This window comes from Capra hircus, chromosome 23 (assembly GCF_001704415.2).
Source record: "Capra hircus breed San Clemente chromosome 23, ASM170441v1, whole genome shotgun sequence".
Classification (NCBI taxonomy): Eukaryota; Metazoa; Chordata; class Mammalia; order Artiodactyla; family Bovidae; genus Capra; species Capra hircus.
Genome location: NC_030830.1, coordinates 32346350 through 32361758, shown reverse-complemented (window position 1 = coordinate 32361758; position 15409 = coordinate 32346350). Strand labels below are relative to the sequence as shown.

General features: G+C 40.4%; 1 protein-coding gene across 4 annotated transcripts in view; it reads left to right on the top strand.

The window, feature by feature from the left end:
* The window catches only part of GLTSCR1L (GLTSCR1 like), a 77467-nt gene that overhangs the window by 21101 nt on the left and 40957 nt on the right, over positions 1-15409 (top strand). The window contains exon 1 of one of the 4 annotated variants that reach the window (XM_018039007.1): positions 10299-10319. The exons of the other annotated variants lie outside the window; for them this stretch is intronic. The gene's annotated coding sequence lies outside the window, so the exon portion shown is untranslated. Of the gene's footprint in view, positions 1-10298; positions 10320-15409 lie in introns of those variants that run through there. 4 annotated transcript variants of the gene reach the window in all.

The window sequence follows — 15409 nt, the reverse complement described above, 5'->3', positions numbered from 1 at the left end:
CATCCATGTTGCTGCAAACAACATTCTTTCGTTCTGTTTTTATGGCTGAGTAATATTCCATTGTGTGTGTGTGTGTGTGTGTGTGTGTGTGTATGTGTATAAATACTACATCTTTATCCATTCCTCTGTCGATGGACATTAAGGTTGCTTCCATGTCTTGGCTATTATTGTAAACAGTGCCCCAACACTATTTACTTCTAGCACATATGACTGCCACCTTCAGGATGATGTGGTTTTAATTTCTAAAATCTTTTAATTACACTGAGTTAGCCTTAAAAAAGAAATGTATTTTCATTCTTAGATCTCCAGAGGCTGTTTCTAAATTACTTGACTCTCTTATATGAAGGTTCAATAATCTATAGTGGGATAGCCCAGAAGTGAGTATAGACAAAGGTGTTAATTTAGATATGTGTTCAGTTCCAAACATTCATGTAAAAACTGGAAAAGTTAATGATTATGTGACTATTTCCTGCATTGAACATTTGGGAGAATGAAGTACAAATTTTGACTAAGCTTTCCAGAAAGAAAAAAAAAAACAACTTGTTGCAAGTTTATCAGATGGAACTTGTAACTCACTCTGGTCCAAGGCTGAGAATGTTGATGGTCTTTTCCACTGCAGTGTCAGGCTTTTTAAATTGTAAAATGCATTTCTGTTGCTCTCTACTAAGCTTGCAGAAAACTAGGTTACTTGACCTTCCTCCCTCAGAGAATTCTTTGATAACTTTGGTGATGGTGAAGAGTGTCCTTTCTGCATTGTGGAAATTGGCAGCTTGCTGCTACTATCCTGTGTATCTGGCAGCACCTTCAGCATCTTTGTATTGCAAAAAAGTACAGTGTGTAGAAATGGCCATTGTGTGCTTAGCAAGTCTAAAAATATCTTGTGAATTATATTCAGATGTTCAGAATCCCATTGTGTTTGTTACTGGATTGAGTTTATTTGTTTCACATGTTGAACAAACTGTGTTGGACCCTAGCAGGGCAAGGGCTCCATGGAGTGACCCCTAAAGGATCTCTGGGTAGAACTGGGAAGAGGGAGGCCCATGAATTTGGATATGAAAAAAGTCACATTTTAACTGGTCACATGGGTCCTCTCCATCCCCCAAAGGAAGATGAGGTAATCTGCCACACAGACCTCTTCTGTCCCCGATAGATGGGTTACCTAAGCCTGAAGTAATCCTTTTTGTTTATGACTTTCTTGTCTTGCCTTTAAAAATCTTCCCTTTCTGTAGCCCTGCTCAATGGAGGGGATGTTGCATGATTCATGAATCATTCAATAAAGCCAGTTAGATCTTTTAAAGGAAAAAAAAAATAAATTGCATGTTATTTTCACTAGACTCCAGTTGAAATCTATTATTTCCTAAATCTATAAGTAAAAGGCCACTAGCCACAGTATTGTTGATATTAACAGTGCCTGGAAATATTACTTGTAGAAATATTATCTATCATATTACATTTGCCGATATCTTGAAAGATTACTCTCTCCTAAATGATGGTAGTTACTAGACTCACCACCGTGTATGTGTGTGCATTAAGTCGCTTAAGTCATGTCTGGCTCTTTGTGACCCTGTGGATTCTAGCCCAGCAATCTCCTCCGCCCATGGGATTTCCCAGGCAAGAATACTGGAGCGGGTTGCCATGCCCTCTTCCAGGAGACTCACCACTTCATCTAGTATATTAATACATCGGTGAAAAACCTTGTATACAACTCTCTTACAATATTTTTATAACCCTATTTCAAAAAATCTTCCATATATTATGCATTTTGAAATATTACTCTGAGGAGGGATCCATAGGTTTCACCAGACAGCCAAAAGGCACACCCAGGGTTAAGAACCCTCCTTCCTTCGTGTGATGATTTCTTTCTATTAATACATCTGTGCCCATCGGTAGTTGTGGGGTGATCTGCCTCAGCTTCTTCCACCCCACTGATTGTTGGGGTTAATTTTAACTGATGAATCATGGGTCCCTCATTTCCCCTCATTGAGCATCTGTCCTGATGCTGCCAGCTTGAGGGAGAGGATACTTTTCCAGAAATAGGAAGATTTTTAATCATAGATGTACAACTAGTTATTTTCCAGCAAACCCTTTTGGGTATTTTTTAAAGTAGGAATATTCATAGATGATTTTTGTGTGTGTGGTAAAATATACGTGACACAAAACCTACCATTTTAGCCATTTGAAGTACAGTTCTGTGACATTACGTACATTCACATTGTTGTGTATTTATCACTACTATTTTTCCCAGAACTTTTTCATCTTCCTTAACTGAAACTTTGTATCTTCTGGTATTTTGGTTGAAACAACTGGCAATTTAAATTCCAGGTCCATGGCATTTCTTAAAGTTTGTAAAAAAATTCACACTAGAGGGAAGTTTGTTTCTTAAATGGAGTTTAGCAGAGTGAGATTAATTCAACTTCTTTACAGACTTTGTAGAAACCGGGAGATCTTTATTGGCATAATATACCACATGTATATTTGCTGATATTCTATTTGAAATGGTTTTTAAGGTTTAAAAAGTTCCTTATATTTTCTTCTCCTTAAAAAGTGGACTTCATGTGTACATCTTCCTTTTGAGCCTGCTTTTATAAAAGGGAATCTTCAGCATGTCTTCCTTGGTAACGTTGTTGACTTTGTAAAATGGAATTTTGTTTGTTAATATTATTAGTTGTTTTTATAGAGCTTGTTTTTCTTGGAACATACCATAAAACCAAAATATTTTTAATGTTACTCATTGACCGACAGCAGTAAGAGTCAGGAGTTTGCGTAATAACTTTAACTGGGTTGCTAATACTAAAGCTCAATAAAAGAAAAATAGTTTTGTTTATAATTACTGCCATTTCAAAGTATTTTAAAAAGCAGTTCTATAGAGACAATAACATGTACAAACTATGCTAACACAGAGCAATGGTGTCCTATTATATTTGAGGAAATACAAAGAGCTGGCTTCCCTGGTGGCTCAGATCGTAAAGCATCTGCCTGCAATGCGGGAGACCTGGGTTCAGTCCCTAGGTTGGGAAAATCCCCTGGAGAAGGAAATGGCAACCCACTTCAGTATTCTTGCCTGGAGAATTCCCGTAGACAGAGGAGCCTGGTGGGCTCCAGTCCATGGGTCACAAAGAGTCACACAAGACTTTGATTTTTTAAATAGCTTATTATCATATTGTACTCTAGTGAATTTTGTGACTGTGGGATGGAAATGCAGATGGCAGTCCTTTCTCTGTATTTATGACTGGTATCATGCAGTCATATCCACTGTTTTTCAAAATTAAAAAAATTGCATTGGATTTTTCTTTTACTTCATTTAAAAGAAATGTTCTCTAAAAGAAATCCTTTTCTATTAGAAAAAACACAAATGACTCAGTAAATCTCCACTTAATAAAATATATTTTTCTGAATGAAACTAGAAATTTAAAAAGTGTCAAGGGCAGTTTGTGTTTAATATCCAGGTAGTTTGTTTTTATGGAGAGGATGCAAGTAAGACTTATTTTTGGCTTTCTTGTTTTTAATTCCTGTTCCTAAAATTTTGGCTAATGCGTTTTTGGTTGATGCGTAACCAGGTTTGTCTTCATGAGTGTTTATTTCACGGTTGGCATTACTTCCTTTTGCTAAGTCAGATTCTCACTGGAGCCAATTCTCTGAATGACTGATTATTTTTAGTGGAAGAAAGTAATAAATACGGCAATCAGTGATTAAAACAAATTCACCTTTTGTTTGGAAGTATAATAGAGTTCTTTGATTGAAATGTAGTAGTATAGCTGAAGAGAACTGACTCATTTTTTTTAGTACTTATTATTCTATGTAGTGATACATTGTGAATTATCACAAGGATAGTTTCAACTTAACTTTACTTATTTGCATTTAGCAGCAATTAGGACAGAAGCATTTCTTGGTCATTTCTCAGTCACTTCCTGTGTATTGTTTTCCGTCGTCATTAAAATCTTGTCAATTATAAAACACAGTAAAGACATTACGAAAACATTTTTGGCAGAGCATCTGTTTTTCCTATATTGTAGAGTTGGGATTTTTTTTTTTCCCTGTAAAATCTAGTGTTGATGCCCTCAAAAACCATACATGGCTATGCCAGAGGCTCTTCATCTTTTACTTCTGAGTCTTTTAATGAACACAGCTATTATTAATATAATAAATTAACTGCTCAAAATTTGGGGACTCTCAGAATTATTTTATGTTCGTGTTCAGTGCATAAATCCCTGTTTAAAGGAGGTTTATTAAATATCATGAGCTTTGTAGGTGGCGCTAGTGATAAAGAACCTGCCTGCCTGTGCAGGAGGCTTAAAGAGGCACAGGTTCGATCCCTGGGTCAGAAAGATCCCCTGGAGGAGGGCACAGCAACCCACTCCTATGTTCTTGCCTGGAGAATCCCGTTGACAGAGGAGCCTGGTAGGCCACAGTCCATGGGGTCACAAAGAGCTGGACACGACTTAACTGACTTACACATACACACATTAAATATTAACAGGGTTATCATGGAAGGATACACAATTTTTTTTATCATATGGATCTTAAAAAATGACATTTCCTTATGTGTCAGAGAGTTGAACCATCTGATCTGAAGCAGAGATGGGGAAATCAGTCAACCTTGCAAGGCTTTTTCTCCCCAGCAGGAATACCTGGCTCGATAGATCAGGGCCCAGCATAAGCCAGGGCATCCTGAATGATCAACCCTGCATTCAAATCCTGTGCTTTGTGGTTGTGCTGAAGTGCTCCTGTGTAGCCTAGCTGCATGTTCTTGGAAACCAAATGATAAGGAACTGATATCACCCCTGAAAAACTGAAGACTAAAATTTTAAGTAATTCAACTAACAACATGTTTATGGGCACATTTGTATCAGGTATTGCACTAAACTCTGGTGACATGAAGATGGAAAGAATTGACCGGGCTTTCATGGAACTTGTGAGCTAATAAAGGAATCAGAAAAGCAAGGTTTTGTGATACACATGTCAGATCTAGTAAAATGTCAAGTGTGCTGTAGGGATACAAATAAATAAGGAGTTTTGCTTCAGTAAATTTTTTTTTTTTTTCTAAGAAAGGCATGGGCTTCCCTGATGGCTCAGTGGTAAAGAAATTGCTTACTAATGCAGGAGACACAGGTTCAATCTGTGGTCCAGGAAGACCCCACATGTCTCAGAGCAGCTAAGCCCATGCACCACAGCTACTGAACCTGCGTGCCCTAGAGCCTTTGCTCCACAACGAGAAGCCCCATGCAGGCAACTAGAGAGTGCTCCTCACTTGCTGAACTAGAGAGAAGCCCGCACAGCAACGAAGACTCCATACAGTCATAAATAAATAAATGTATATTAAGAAAAAGAAAGGCAAAATCATTTTACTCAAAACCTTAAAAGATAAGGAGATATTGTCAGTTGACCACTTGGAGATTGGCAGAAAGGTCTTTTATCTTCTAAGTAAAGAGAAAAGTGCAAAGCCAAAGAATTTGAAAAAGTAACATGTTAAATGTAGGGGACATTAAATGGTCAAGATGGCAAAGAAGCAAGGAGGCCAGAGCCAGGGCTTTCAGTTCACTGATAAAACCGTGCAGTCTAAAAGTTGCTTGCCTTTAGGATGGGAGAATTCACTGTACTCTTATAGCATTTTATACTTCTTTTGTTTACATTTGGCTCCTGCTTTTAGTTGGGTATAAAGTCTTCTTTCATAGGCATAAAGAAGTTAATCACCCAGAACAGTGTCTGATCAATGTGAAAAGACATGGTTGTTGCTTTTAAAATTCCGGTTAAAAGGACTTCCCTGGTGGCTCAGTGGATAAGAATCTGCCTGCCAATGCAGGAGACGTGGATTCAATCCCTGGTCCAGGAAGATTCCACATGGTGAGGAGCAACTAAGCCCGTGGGCCACAGCTGCTGAGCCCATGTGCTGCCACTACTGAAGCCTGCACGCCTAGAGCCCGTGCTCTGCGGCGAGAGAGGCCACCGCAATGAGACGCCCATGCGCTGCAACGAAGGGTAGACCCTGCTCACTGCAGCTAGAGAAAGCCCTCGCACAAATCAACAAAGCCCCAGTACAGCCAAAAATAAATATAGAATTCTGAGAAGACCCAAGAGACAACCTAAGGTTGTCAGAGAGAGACTCACAAAGGTAGAGTCAAACTAGGTTTTGAATAATGGGTGGAATTTCAGTAGATGCAGAAGAGGAAGAACATTTCAGGTGAGAAAATTGTCACCTGGACAAGGGCAGATGCTGGGAAAGTGTGCATTGTATTCGGGGGCTAGAAGAGTGGCAGTTTGACCAGAAATAGAGTGCAGGGGAATAGTGGGACGTAACTTCGCCCCACTGTAGATTCTAGATTTAAACATAACTCTTTGTTTTCCACTTTAGATTGCTCTCTCATAGGAATAACCTGGTGTCCAAAATAAGCATGCTTTCTTGGAAAACTGGTGTGTCTGATCCTGTTGCAGGGTTTTCCATTATGTGGCCGACATACTGGAAAGGGTGATAAGTTCAATTCAAAAACTGTTCATTGATCACAACAAGATACCATCCCACACCTGTTAGAATGGTTGCTATCAGACAAGTAATGACAAGTGTTGGCGTGGATAAAGACAGAAGCAACCCTCATGCACTGTTGGTACGAATGTACGCTGGTGCAGCCACTGTGGAAAACAGTATGGAAGGTCCTAAAAAAATTAAAAATAGAGCCACCATAGGATCCAGCAGCTCCACTTCTAGATGTATATTTTGATGGAAATGAAATCACTATCTTAAGAGATATCTACACCCTCATTTTCATTGCAGCATTATTCACAGTAGCCAAGATATGGAAACATCCCAAGGGTCTGCTGGTGGATGGATGGATAAAGAGATTGTTACATGTAAACATAAACATATGGATAGTTGGATGTATACAGACACACACACACAATGGAGTGTTATTCAACCACAAAAAGAAGGAAATCCTGCCATTTTGTAACAAAATGGATGAAACATAAACGAAGTGAAATAAGTCAGACAAAGATATCTCATTTATAGGTAGAATCTTAAACTTGTAGAAACAGAGTAGATTGGTGGTTGCCAGGGACTGGGGTGAGGGGTGGAAATGGGATGTTGGTCAAAGAGTAAACTTTCAGTTAAAGATGAATAAGTTCTGGGGATCTAATGTATAACATGGTGACTATAGTTACTAAAATATTTTAGACCTGCAATTTCTTGAGAGAGTAGACTTTAAATGTACTCACTATACCAAAAAATAAATAACTATATGAGGTGATGGATGTGTGTGTAGTAATCATTTCGTATTAATAGACTATGTCAGATCATCAGACTGTACACCTTAAACTTACATGGTCTTATTTATCAGTTATATCTCAATAAAGCTAAGGATGTTCATTGAGCTCCTGACATGTGCCAGGCGCTGGTCTGAGGTTCATGAGTGATCAGACAAACCTCTGCCCTGGTGGAGCTGACGTCCTAATGCAAATATAAGTCAATACAGTGAAGAGGGGAAGGGAGAGAGAAATTATTTGAGAGGGAGGAGTAGAAAGGGACAGGTATGAGGGTGGTCGAGAGTGATGTACCCTCAAATGAAATTTCACCCACAGCATTTCCTTCAGCCAGATCACCAAGAAGCAACCCTTCACCTGAGTCTGGAGGGTTGGTAGCCTCAGTGTGGGTCTCTGAGCTGACCAGAGGTCTTTGTTTGAAGGTCTCCCCTGCCTGGTGCAGAAAGGAAGAGCCTCTTGATGAAAGTGAAAGAGACGAGTGAAAAAGTTGGCTTAAAACTCAACATGCAGAAAACTAAGATCATGGCATCTGGTCCCATCACTTCATGGCAAACAGATGGGGAAACAATGGAAACAGTAACAGACTTTATTTTGGGGGGTTCCAAAATCACTGCAGATGGTGACTGCAGTCATGAAATTAGAAGACACTTGCTCCTTGGAAGAAAACTTGGAATATTAAAAAGCAGAGACATTACTTTGTCCACAAAGGTCCATCTAGTCAAGGCTATGGTTTTTCCAGTGGTCATGTATGGATGCGAGATTTGGACTATAAAGAAAACTGAGCGCCAAAGAACTGATGCTTTTGAACTGTGGTGTTGGAGAAGACTCTTGAGAGTCCCTTGGACTGCACGGGGATCCAGCCAGTCCATGCTAAAGGAAATCAGTCCTGAATATTAATTGGAAGGACTGAGGCTGAAGCTGAAACTCCAATACTTTAGCCACCTGATGCGAAGAACTGACTCATTGGAAAAGACCCTGATGCTGGGAAAAACTGAAGGCAGGAGGAGAAGGGAACAATGGAGGATGAGATGGTTGGATGGCATCAACGACTCGATGGACATGAGTGTGAGTAAACTCCAGGAGTTGGTGATGGACAGGGAGGCTTGGCATGCTGCAGTCCATGGGGTCGCAAAGAGTTGGACACGACTGAGCAACTGAACTGGACTGCCTGCTGGGGGGCCAGATTTCCCCAGTTTGCCTGAAATATGCCCAAGTATGTGCTGTGACAGGGAAAAAGAGGGACCAACCTCAGGGGCCCAGGGAGAAAGCCCCCTAAAACCCTAGATTCCTGGTGGACCATAATCTCTGGAGTGGGCAGGGGAGACAGGATTCCATGTTTTTGATAACTGACTCCAGTCCATGTTTTGTGAAGCAAATACCAGACATCTTAAAAGTTAGTTCATTCATGCCTATTTCAGTGTGAGCTCTCTTAAAGGTATGAGTTCTTTTTAAAAATGTGACCCAAATGTCATTATTACACCTACAAATTTTATTGGGATGTAATATATTTAACATGTCACTAGTAATTGCAAATTTTCAATGCTGGTGGACCTTGGGAAATTTTACATTTGTGAGGATTAAACTAGAATTATGTGAATTTTCAAGACAACACCTTTGGGAACACAATCTTTACACAGATCGCAGCTGCCCTACATTTAAACCCCAAATATTTATTCAGTATTTATTATATCTGTTTATGTGCTATTTGCTGGGGATGTGAAGATGAATATGACAAGATTCCTGATTTTGAGGGTACAGTTCAGTTCAGTCGCTCAGTTGTGTCTGACTCTTTGCGATCCCATGGACTGCAGCATGCCAGGCCTCCCTGTCCATCACCAACTCCTGGAGCCTGCTCAAACTCATGTCCATCAAGTTGGTAATGGCATCCACCCATCTCATCCTCTGGCACCCCCTTCTCCTCCTGCCTTCAATCTTTCCCAGCATCATTGTCTTTTCCAATGAGTCAGTTCTTTGCATAAGGTAGCTAAAGTATTGGAGCTTCAGCTTCAGCATTAGTCCTTCCAATTAATATTCAGGACTGATTTCCTTTAGGATTGACTGGTTTGATCTTCTTGCAATCCAAGGGACTCTCGAGAGTCCTCTCCAACACCACAGTTCAAAAGCATCAGTTCTTCGACGCTCAGCCTTCTTTATGGTCCTCCTCTCATATCCATACATGACTACTGGAAAAACCATAGCTTTGACTAGGTGGATCTTTGTCAGCAAAGGAATATCGCTGCTTTTTAATATGCTGTCTAGGTTTGTCAGGGCTTCCCTGATAGCTTAGTTGATAAAGAATCCACCTGCAATGCAGAAGACCCTGGTTCAATTTCCTGGGTTGAGAAGATCCTCTGAAGAAAGAATAGGCTACCCACTCCAGTATTGTTGGGCTTCTCTTATGGGTCAGCTGGTAAAGAATCCACCTGTAATACGGGAGACCTGGGTTCAGTCCTTGGGTTGGGAAGATTCCCTGGAGAAGGGAAAAGCTACCCACTCCAGTATTCCGGCCTGGAGAACTCCATGGACTGTATAGTCCATAGGGTCGCAAAGAGTCGATGATAGCGACTTTCACTAGGTTTATCATAGCTTTTGTTCCAAGGAGCAAGCATCTTTTAATTTCATGGCTGTAGTCACCATCTACAGTGATTTTGGAGCCCGAGAAAAGAAAGTCTGTCACTGTTTCCATTGTTTCCCCATCTATTTGCCATGAAGTGATGGGACCAGATGCCATGATCTTAGTTTTTCGAATGTTGAGTTTTAAGCCACCTTTTTCACTCTCTTCTTTCACTTTCATCAAGAGGCCCATTAGTTCTTCTTCGCTTTCTGCCATAAGGGTGGTGTCATCTGCATATCTGAGGTTATTGATATTTCTCCTGGTAATCTTGATTCCAGCTTGTGCTTCATCCAGCCTGGCATTTCGCGTGATGTACTCTGCATATAATTTAAATAAGCAGGATGACAGTATACAGCCTTGACGGACTCCTTTCCCAATGTGGGACCAGTTCATTGTTCCATGTCCAGTTCTAACTGTTGCTTCTTGACCTGTGTACAGATTTCTCAGGAGGCAGGTAAGATGATTTGGTATTCCCATCTCTTTAAGAATTTTCCACAGTTTGTTGTGATCCACACAGTCAGAGGGTTTATGTATAGTCAATGAAGCATATGTTTTTCTGGAATTATCTTGCTTTTTCTATAATCCAGTGGATGATGGCAATTTGATCTCTGGTTCCTCTGCCTTTTCTAAATCCAGCTTGAACATAATTCTCAGTTCACATACTGTTGAAGCCTAGCTTGGAGAATTTTGAGCATTACTTTGCTAGCGTGTGAGATGAGTGCAATTATGTGGTAGTTTGAACATTCTTTGGCATTGCCTTTCTTTGTGATTGGAATGAAAACTGACCTTTTCCAGTCCTGTGGCCACTGCTGAGTTTTCCAAAGTTGCTGATATATTGAGTGCAACACTTTAACAGCATCATCTTTCAGGATTTGAAATAGCTCAGCTGGAATTCCATCACCATCAGTGAGGGTAGCACTGTAATATTGTCTTATATATAAATCTGTTAGTAACATTTAGATTTGAGGTGAGTCTTTTGGTCCGCTGTACTTATTGTTGTTGTTCAGTTGCTAAGTCATGTCCAGCTCTTTGCAACCCTATGGATTGTAGCACGCCAGGCTTTCCTGTCCTTCACCATCTCCCAGAGTGTGTTCAAACTCATGTCCGTTGAATCAGTGATGCCATCCAACCATCTCATCCTCTGGTGCCCCCTTCTCTTCCCACCTTCAGTCTTCCCCAGCACCAGGATCTTTTCCAATGAGTCAGCTCTTTGCATCAAGCGGCCAAAGTATTAGAGCTTTAGCTTCAGCATCAGTCTCTGGACAGAGGAACCTGATGGGGTACAGTCCATGGGGTCACAAAAAGTCAGACACAACTGAGCAGCTAACACTTTCACTCCACTGTACCTGAGCCATAACTTAATACCCAGAGATCTTTCCCACCACTAGCTGTGCAACAGAAGAGCAGACGGTTAAGCGTGTCCTCATATGCTGTTACTCTCAGAGTTTGGTTTCTCTTGAACCAAACTTTCAGAACTCAACCCCCAACCTCTTTTGATGTCCTCCTTTGTTTTAGACCCGCCCATCTACCCAGCCTGGCACCACATGGCAGTTGACATTAAAGGATGATAAAGAGAGATGTTTTCCCCAGGACCATCTTCACATCAGTCAGACAATGCATACACAGGTCTTCCATCAGTGGATTCCTGTTAAATCTCAAAAATTTGAGAGGCCTTCAACAAACATGTTGAGCAGAATTTTTATCAGCCCTGAAATATTTCAGCATGTATATTTCTGGCTGGTTTTAGAATCTGTTGATGTTTCTCAAACTTGAGAACTCAGACCAGCCAGGATTATTTCTTAAGAAATATCCCACCCACAGCCCCTGTAAAGCCTGGCCAGACTTCTCCCTTACCCCCTCAGATCAGTCCCTCTTTCTCCCCATGTTATGGTACGTTGTGTAGTGAGCTTGATTCTTAATTTATTAGGTTTGTGTCTACTTCACCTCGTTCCAAGTTGAAAAGTAAAGCAACTTAAAGGCTCTCAAAGTCTTTTTTTTTCCTTTCTTTCTTTTCTTTTTTTTGGCTGCACAGCAGGATCTTAGTTCCCTGACCAGGGATCAAACCATGTTCCCTGCATTGGAAGTCCACAGTCCTAACCACTAGACCACCAGGGAATTCCCAAACTTTGCATTTCATGAGTTGAACCATGAAATACTGATAATTGCCTACATTAATAATGGTCATCTTTTCTGACTTCAAGGAATTCTTTGGTTCCTAACTTTTCCTCCTAATAATGTTTTAGTTTTTTCCACCTTTCTTCCTTGCTGCTAGTGGGCTCTAGCTGGTGACAAAATAAGTGAAGTTCTTGGTTGAATAACAATGGAAAAACTCAGAAGCCATCATGCTGAGTTTGACAGTTTCCTTTTATTACATATGGGTATAACTGTGAGGATATAGTCATTTTTTTTCTAGCAAAGTGTATTATTTCACAAAAAACGACCAGTGACTTCACCTGAAGAAGCTTGGGAACCCCCTGCAAAAGCTCTAGGACTTCTTACATTGCGTTGCGGTGAATTATTACATCTGTCTTCCAAAAGAGAGTGAGTTCCTTACAGTTAGGAACTGTGCCAGAAAGTCTGACACAGCCTTACAATTGCAAAATTTAACAGTCCATAACAATAGCAATATAATAAAAGAAATAAGATGAGAATACTTTATATCCTAGGTGACATAAACAGTTACTTTCCCTGGGTAAGTGGCTGTTTTATGGTGTTAACTTGTTGATCATGACACTTATTGGGATATTGTTTGCTTAAATAAACACAGTAACTTACTTTTTGGCCTTGCTTTTACAGTCCTACAAAAATGCTAAGGGTATCTATATTTACCATTGCATTTTATGTCGTACTCATTCAACATTCCCAGTCCTTAACACAAGACCTGGCACATAGTGGGCACTGAGTGTTGGTTAAATATTTACTCTCTTCACCCACCGAGCAACTTCATTAAATGTAGTAATTAGAGAAGCCGGTTTCCCCGTTCCCTAAGCTTTTTCTCAGGGTAGAAAACAGAAGGAGGCAGGGCTAAAGCAATTTACTGTCCTCCTTTTCTCCTTCCCTCCTCCTTTTAGGATTCTCTGATCCCACAATTCATGCTAATGAACTCATATAAGCTGTTCTTACCTCCTAAAGTAATTTCTTCCAAAGATGGAATAATAGGGACTGGATTGACCTTCTTTCATAAAAGTTAAAAATTAGATAAAACATGGTTATTAGACATTGACTATCAGGCAGCCTAGGACAGTGACTCATGAGAAAGAGAAAAGGCGTAAGATGGGCCCTGTAACTTCCCCAGTGTCCTGTCTGGGGAGAGTTTCCAGGCCACAGCACCAGGAAAAGGAACCCGGGTGACACCTGGTAGTCTTCTTGAGTTGAGCTGATGGTGCTGGCATGTAAAAGTGGCTAAACTCGTGGGGGCAGAGCACCAGAGAAGAGAGCTGCAGAGATAAATATAAAACCCTGGAGAGTGTCTCCCTTGACTCTTCAGCTGATACCCAGTCAGTTCATGCATATGGGGAAACTACCCAAGTCCTGGGAAAGAACCAACCAAAAGGATTAGAGGAATTAACACTTGGAGATCACACAGGGCAGAAAATAGTTTGTATTTCCACTTGTAAGAGTGCAAAATCCTTACAATTCTGTAGTATCAAGTGAAGTACTCAGGTGGGTATTAGGCAAAACTGACCCTAGACTAAAGACTGACAAAGCTTAAAATCAGACCTCAAGAGAATCAAACTATTCCTACAACCAACCTAATTGTGTTCTAGAGAGAGTTAAAATAGAAAAATATCCAGTACTCAATAATGTAAAGTTAGCAATGTCTGGAATCCAATCCAAAAGATTACTTGGCATACAAAGGAGAAAAACACTACCCATTATAAGGAGAGAAAAGATCAATCAGTAGAGACTGACCCAGAAATGATACAAATGATAGAATTAGTAGAGAGCGATATTAAAAAGTTGTCACTATTCTGCATAATTTCAAGAAGGGAGAGGAAAGATTGAACATATTAAAGACAAGAAAGGTATTTTTAAAAAAAATACCCAACTACTAGAGATGAAAACTAAATGGTTGAAAATTTAAAAATACATTGGATAGGATTAATAAGTGATTAGACACTGCAGAAGGGAAGATTAGTGTGCTTGAAGACACAGCAATAGAAACTATCCTAAATGAAAACTAGAGATATAAAAGGGCACTTAAAAAGTTTCGAAACAGCACCAGTGAGCTGTGGAGCCACTTAAAAGCAGCACAATCATAGGTAATTGGAGTCCCGGAAGGAAGGGTAGGAGATAGAGAATATAAAGTAATGGCTGCAACTATTCAAGATCAGCTTACCTGCCTCCCGAGAAACCTGTATGCAGGTCAAGAAGCAGCAGTTAGAACCAGACATAGAACAACAGACTAGTTCAAAATTGGGAAAAGAGTACTTCCAGGCTGTGTATTGTCGCCCTGCTTATTTAATTCATACGCAGAGTACATCATGTGAAATGCTGGGCTGGATGACTCACAAGCTAGAATCAAGATTGCTGGGAGAAATATCAACAACCTCAAATATGCAAATGATATCACTCTAATGACAGAAAGCAAAGACAAACTAAAGAGCCTCTTGATGAAGGTGAGAGAGAAGAGTGAAAAAGCTGGCTTCAAACTCAACATTCAAAAAACTAAGATCATGGCGTCTGGTCCCATCACTTCATGGCGAATAGATGGGCTCCAAAATCACTGTGGATGGTGACTGAAGCCATGAAATTAAAAGATACTTGCTCCTTAGAAGAAAAACTATGACAAACCTAGACAACCTATTAAAAATCAGAGACATCGCTTTGCCGACAAGGGTCCATCACAGTCAAAGCTATAATTTTTCCAGTAGTCACGTACGGATGTGAGAGTTGGATCATAAGAAAGTTGAACACTAAAGAATTGACGCTTTCACACTGCGGTGCTGGAGAAGACTCTTGAGAGTCCCTTGCATAGCAAGGAGATCAGATCAGTCGATCCTAAAGGAAATCAACCCTGAATATTCATTGGGAGGACTGATGCTGAAGCTCCAATATTTTGGCCACCTGATGGGAAGAGCTGACTCATTGAAAAAGACCCTGCTGCTGGGGAAAACTGAGGGCAGGAAGAGAAGGGGGCGACAGAGCCTGAGATGGTTGGATGGCATCACTAGCTCAATGGACATGAGTTTGAGCAAGCTCAGGGAGATAGTGAAGAACAGGGAAGCCTGGCGTGCTGCAGTCCACAAGGTCGCAAAGAGTCTGCCACCACTTAGCAACTGAACAACAAACGACAACAACAGTGGCTGCAATTATTCTAAATTGGAGGAAGATTACAAACTTACAGATTATGGAAATTTAATGAATCCCAAACACAAGAAACATGAAGAAAACATTGCCAAGGCACATCATAATCAAAGTGCTTAAAACCAGTGATAAGGAGAAAAATCTTTAAAGTATCGGGGGTGGGGGATGAGGGTGGGAAGGGGGAGACCTGTTCTGTACAAAAGGACAAAAGTGAGAACCACAGAATTCTGTTTAGAA